This window comes from Hibiscus syriacus, unplaced genomic scaffold, assembly GCF_006381635.1.
Source record: "Hibiscus syriacus cultivar Baekdansim isolate YM2019G1 unplaced genomic scaffold, ASM638163v2 tig00112281_pilon, whole genome shotgun sequence".
Classification (NCBI taxonomy): Eukaryota; Viridiplantae; Streptophyta; class Magnoliopsida; order Malvales; family Malvaceae; genus Hibiscus; species Hibiscus syriacus.
In genome coordinates, this window is record NW_024063292.1 from 1392321 (window position 1) to 1399248 (window position 6928).

The window sequence follows — 6928 nt, forward strand, 5'->3', positions numbered from 1 at the left end:
AAACATTGAATAATAAGGAGAAGTTTATGATTGCAGTGATCCTGATCCTTACTAGTAGCAAGAATACTTCACACACGCATAATACAATAAATATGACTAAAGAAATGGAAGACATATTAAAGAAAGTTGACTAAGAAAAAAAGGATATGCAAGAGGACATGAGAAATGGGTTGGCTAAGATCGAGGCCGACATTGCAAACTCGTATCTCAATACGCTAAAGAAGATAGAGGATATATTCAAGAAGAACACAATTGTTGAGAAAGTTCTTACTGAAATCCCCACAGTGTCTAGCCAATACCCCAAGCATCTTTCGGTTTCTACACCCACTCACATTACTGTGGATACCCCTGTACACCAGGAATCTCGACCTCAAGTGTTCTTTGCCACTGAAAACCCGCTACAATATCAGGTTGGAACTTTTCTTTACACTAGCTATCTTCTTGCATTTGGTATGAAATCAAGGGAGTTTCATGGTGAAAATGAGGTCATTATCTAAATAAATTAGCTAAGAAGGAAAAACTCACTCAACAAGTGAAGAATTTAGATGAGAGATAAAATCTAAGAAAATAGTTGAGTCATTTTTTAGGTTTGATGCCAAAGAATTGAGTATGGGCCTCAACTTGGTCCTTCCACCAAAGTTCCAAGCTCCTGGCTTCGAGAAGTATGATGTGACCACTTGCCCTTCCTCCTACATCAGTATGTTCTGTGGGAGAATTTATGCATACTTAGAGAATAAGAAGTTGTTAATCCACTATTTTCAAGATAGTCTGACTAGTCCCATTTCCATATGGTATAATCAGCTAAGTCGTACTCAAATATATTCATGAAAGATTTAGCTCATGTCTTCCTAGGTCAGTACAAGCATATGAATGATATGGACTTTGATTGAAAAACACTACAAAATATAGAGATGAAGCTCAATGAGAGCTTTTGACAGTATGCCCAATGATAGAGGGACGTTGCATCCCAAGTGCATCCGTCAATAATTGAAAGAGAGTTCACCATCATGTTCATCAATATATTAAAATTTCCCTATATTGATCACATACTAGAGCTGCAACTATGAGTTTTCTAATATCGCCATGTGTGGAGAAATGATCGAAAAAACTATCAAGCATGGTAAGATGGGGGTATTGGAAGCGTTGATGTTGAGACAAGAGCTAGGGTTAACATAGTGGGATCTTATTCAGCTAATCATGGGACCAAAAGCCGTAAGGTGAATCGAGAAAAGACTCATATTGATCTGATTCTGATGACATATGAGAAATTGCTCCCAACACTAGTTGAAAAGAACTTTGTGACTCCAATAGAATCCAAGCCAAATGAACCCCCGTTTCCTGAAGACTTTAATGTTAATGCAGTGTGTAGCTACCACCTAGGGAGCTCAGTACACACTATTGAGGATTGTGGTGAATTGAAGCGTAAGGTTCAAAATTTGATTAATTCGAGACATGAGCTTTAGTGGGTAATGGGGCATTCTAATATGAATCAAAAAGAAAACATTGTGTCCACTATAACTCTTTATTGCACTTGCAGGTTTATTGTCTTGTCTCTTTACTTTCAAATACATTAAATAAAATGCAACCTGTTGAGGTTATAAGCAACGAGTAAATTTCAATCTTGAAATTTTCTAGAATTAAAAGCTCTTTAAATAATTGAAGTTATAAATCTTTAACAAAGTGACAAGACTGAACCTTTGTAAAACAATGACCCTTGATTCTACTCCAAAAGATACACCACAACATCATACTTTCTCTTATATGGACCAAGATATCCTTCTCCTCTCACGAAGAGACAATCAAAGGGTTTGGCATTCAGGTACATATATGAGCAGACAAAGTGGGGCTTCTATTGTGTATGAAATTGCAAGACCAATTAGACCACACTTTTTTAGGGCGTTCAATGATGATTATAATCTTTAAATATGGAATAGCTTAGGTCAGTTGCTTGGCAATTGAATTCTAAAGATGAGACTTTATGACCTTCAACGACACCCAGACTATAATAAGTTGTTCTCGATGAGCTTAAGAAATTGAATTTATATACCCATGAAGTTAATATAATTATGTATACAATAAAGTTGAGGTATTCTTCTAAAGTAATTCGTTAAAAGCTCTGGCTTTATGGATAGATTCCTTCAGCTAGCCAATTAAAGGCAACTAATATATATGTATATGCACAATAAATCTGAGCTATCCCTATAAATCAATTGGTAAAAAGGCTCTTTATGGATAGATTCTTTTAGCTAGCCGAACAAAGGCAAATTAAATTTAATAAATAAAGAGTTTCGATGAAAATGGACAAGGGAATTGAGAAAACTTGTTATAGTAAATTTAACACAAGCACTCAAGAATTTTGTCATTAGATCGATATTTCCACACTACCTCTGTCGAATAAGTCTATAAAGCTTGAAAAATGAAAGATTTCAGAGAACTGAAATAGAAGCGTTCTAAAAGGTCTAGCAATTGATTATACTAGTTATTTCACTTTATTCGTATCTGATTAAAATGCTAAATCGAGAAAGAGGGGCAAGTCACATTTTCCACATGGGCAGAGAATACTTGTTGACCAAAACCTTAGAAAAATAGGAAGCCAACTTGAAACCAATCCATCAATCCTGATACTTGTCAAAGGATTATAACTTTGAAAATTTAAAGAGCGACTGTTCTTTTAATATTCAGTGAAGTTGTGTTTTGTTATTTGTTTCAATTATGAGCATAAGAAGGTGTATTGTTTTTTTCTTCAACATATTTTTCAAATGAATAAAAATATTTTTCAAACAAGATGAATTCCCTGGAATGGTTTAATAGAAACCTGGAAAAGGTCACTCAGACTTAAAAGCTCAGAACTAGAAATGAAGGCAAGGAAATTGAATGTTAAAGGCCAATATTGTTGGGGAATGAGGAAAAACTTGTCACGATATGAAGACTCGGCAAAGACAAAGGCTCAGCAAAGAGAATGAGCAAATATTCACAAGATAGTGAAGTTCGCAATACTAAAATGACATAATGCATGCATATTTAGGCATTTGCAAAAATAGGAGCATACATTTTCATTTTTCATCAAGTTTTGAATGCTTGACAAGAATTTTAAAGGTCAACCAAGATAATTTCACAAGGTTGTGAGAAATAAGATAATTTCAGCAAAGATTCAGTCCACATTTCCACTTTTGAAAGAAGTTTAAAATAGACCAAGCATTTCTAATAGAAGTATTCATAATAAGAAGAACTCGTCTGATAAGAGAGAATAAGTTCCTAATAAGAAGAAATTATTCGACCTTAGATCTTCCATCGCATAATGAGTTGGATCAGCATCACTCGATTCCATCACATAAGGAGTTGGATCAGCATCACCACTTCGCTCGATTCTATCACAAATGAGTTGGATCAACAACATCAGTTTGCTCGATTCTTTCACATAAGGAGTTGGATCAGCATTATCTCACTCGAGATAGTTCAAACCCATCACAGAAGGAGGTGGATCAACATTTCTAATAAGGAGTTCAAAATGAGAAGAATTTATCATATGCGAAAGAAATTCATAACGAGAAAACTTGTTGCTTGATTCCATCACAGAAAAAGTTGGATTAGCATTTCTCAAAGAAGAAGTTCATAATGAGAAGAATTTGTTTCTCGATTCCATCACAGAAGAAGTTGGATCAACATTTCCCGAAGAAGAAGTTCATAATGAGAAAAACTTGTTCAACCTTTCCTTGCTTCCATCGCAGAAGAAGTCGGATCAACATTTCCAGCGAAAGAGTTCGTAATGAGAAGAGATCAGCAGTGACGTTGGAAAATGGGGTTTATATCTTTACTTTATCATACTTTTACCATAATGAGCAAAGAGGGGCAGTTGTAATCATCATTCTTCGATGATTATTATTATTATTATTATTATTATTATTAAGTAAACGACCCAAAAAATAATATTATTAAATAAAAAATTACAAACCCAAATATGAAAACAAAGCCCAAACAAACCAAAGCCCAATAGTGTCCCATGTAAAGGCTAGGCTTTCACCCGTTTTGTTTTGTCGCCGCCCCATCTCAATCGTTAGATCAAGATATAATCCAATGGTCCATATTAACCCTAGATTAGGGTTCTCTAAACCCTAATAATCAGCCACCCATGTCACTCATACCACCACCGTTGGATCTAATATGATCCAACAACCTCTGATGCTCCTCGCCAGTTCCCCATGCACAATTATTGATGTCGCTGCTATCGAGACTTTTGTCGACCGCTGCAAAGAAAAACAAAACATGCTTCAAGGTAAATTTTTTACCTCATACTTTCACTGATTCACCGCCGTTTTGCTCAAGGCTTTTTTCGCGCCATTTTCCCTTCCTTGATTTGATCATCAACACAAAAAAGGAAAAACAAACAATAATTAAAAATCTTAACATGCAACCCAAAAAAATTCAAAACGTAAACCTTTTCGGCCTTAAAATTGAAGGATTTTCGAATAAAAGAAAAGAGAGATGGAGAACAAAAAATTAAAAAAAAAGGAAGAAATAGAGAGAAGCTTATATTTGGAGACCGGAAGTGAGTTTTGTTAGTGAAGAAGAGTCTCGTCATTAAAAGGTGAGGCCTCTATAAGTCTAGGGTTTTCTATGTGAGTTTCTTTTAGGGTTAGAAGAAGTGGGTTTAGGTTTGTTTTAATGGCTTCGAAATAGGGGGTTTTAGGGTTTATTTCTCTCAACTCACTTCTTATGTCCTCCATAGAGTTGATAAGAAGTGAGTTGAGAGTGTCGACACTCGATTTCGTCCTGACAATATTAATATTATTATTTTCTTTATTATTAATATTATTAATATTATTATTAATAATATTATTATTATTAATATTAATATTAATATATGTTTTTATTTTTTCAGGCTTATACAAAACCCAATACAAGCCCAAAATACAAGTTCTAGCCCAACAACCTGAAGCCCAATGCCATAGCCCATGTGTGGAAGCCCAAACTCGGTTAGGGTTCTTCACTCTTTGCATCAGGCACAACCAGTCCATGAATGTTGGATCTGGTGTTAGATCCAACAGTATAGATTGCCCAACGATGAGGTTTACCCTAAGTTTCCACCTACCGTAGCTGCCACTTATCAAGGGTCATCCGATCTAGACCCATCCAACTATCTAGATCAAGCCAATCAGATCCACCGTTGTTTTCACCAACCCCGACCACCGTTGTTACCACCAACCAAGTCCCCTATCATTATCAGACAACCAAGTCAGCAAGCAACAACAGACACACGCAACGTCACAATGATTTTCTTTTATCATCATTGCATATCAGAAAAGAAAAAAATATGTAACAAAATGTGGGCTATAAAACCCGAAGGATTGAAAGAGAAAAACTCTTGGTTTTGAGTTTGGACGAAAACAATAAAAAGTAAAAAAAAAAAAGTCATAAACACTTTGAAGGTATTTTGTTATTATTTTTCTTATTTTCGAAGTCCAAAAAACCTAAAAAAAACAAACCTTCGAAACCTTGCATGTAACTGAAAATAAATAGTAAAGGGCTAGATCTTTTACTGTGAGGGGAGTCAAGTCGGGGACCGTTCGTCTTCGCAGCGCTCGAAAGTGGAAAAGTGGAACAGTTGAGGGGATCTTTAGGTTTGTTTAGGGTCTTTTTTAAGGAGTTTTAGCCTTATATCTAGGCTTAGGGGTCTAGATCCAATCATTTAGGGGATTTTGGGTAAGTTTCACATAGTGGTCGGGGGTTAAGTAGGGCATCCGGTAGTGGGACGGTAGAAGAAAGGAAGAGAGAGAAGAGAGAGTTTTAATTTTTTTTTAAAATCGTTTAAAATGAAAAAAGGTTTAAGTTGTATATATAAGAAGTTAGGGGGGAATTGCGCTTAGGTCCCCTAACTTGCGTTTGTTTTTGCAAAATAGTGACTTGTAGGACCGGATTTGTAATTTGCCCATTTCTTATGCATATTATAAAGATTTGGTATAATTTATGTTTAGTCCCCATAACTTTAGTGTGTTTTTGCATGTTAGTCACCTATAGGGATCGTTTTTGTATGTTACCCACTTTTATACATGTTATAAATTTTTAGGGTTATTTGTGTTTAATCCCTGTATGTTTAGCATGTTTTACAGTTTAGTCATGTGTAGTGATGATCTAATTTTTTTAATACTTCTAAATAGATTTAGTAATTTACCCTTTTTTATTCGAATACATATTTTAGGATAAAAAGGGAATAATTAGGAAATAGCCCCTGTAGTTTCTGCATGTTTAAATTTCGAGCCATAATCTATTTTTTATTTATTTTAATTTGGCTATGCAATTTTAGTTTATTTTAATTTTGTCCTCATGTTTTATTTATTTTTATCTTTTGTAATTTTAATATTCAATATTAAAAACATTCATTTTAGTTACTTTGTACTTTATTTTATTTTAATTTTGACATGATGGTTTGATTGTTTATATTTTAGTCCTATTTTCATTTTATTTTATTTTAATTTTTGCATGTTACTTTATTTTACTCCTTAATTAATTTTACATGATACCCTCATAAGCATCTTTTGACTCAAATTGAAATAAATTAACTAAGGGTAATATTCGTTCATTTTAATATTGTCGTAAAGTGATTGTCTTAATGTATAAGAAAGTTATTTTCGATAATTTTAAAATAAAAGTATATCTCATTTAGTGACACAAATTAAATCGAATCCTTTTTAAAATTCGAGGATTGGAAAAATATCATGTTCTTTTAATTAAATTCACTAAGAAAAGAATGTTAGATCGAATCTAAGATCTCGTGTCAATGTATTTAAATAATTGAACATCCTTATTCTCATTAAATTTTGGTAAAATAAATAATTATTTATACTTGATTGATATATGCTTTAAATTTGCTTTATTTTTGCATGGGTTTTCAAAATAATAACACTTGAATTGATATTGAGAATAGAAATAT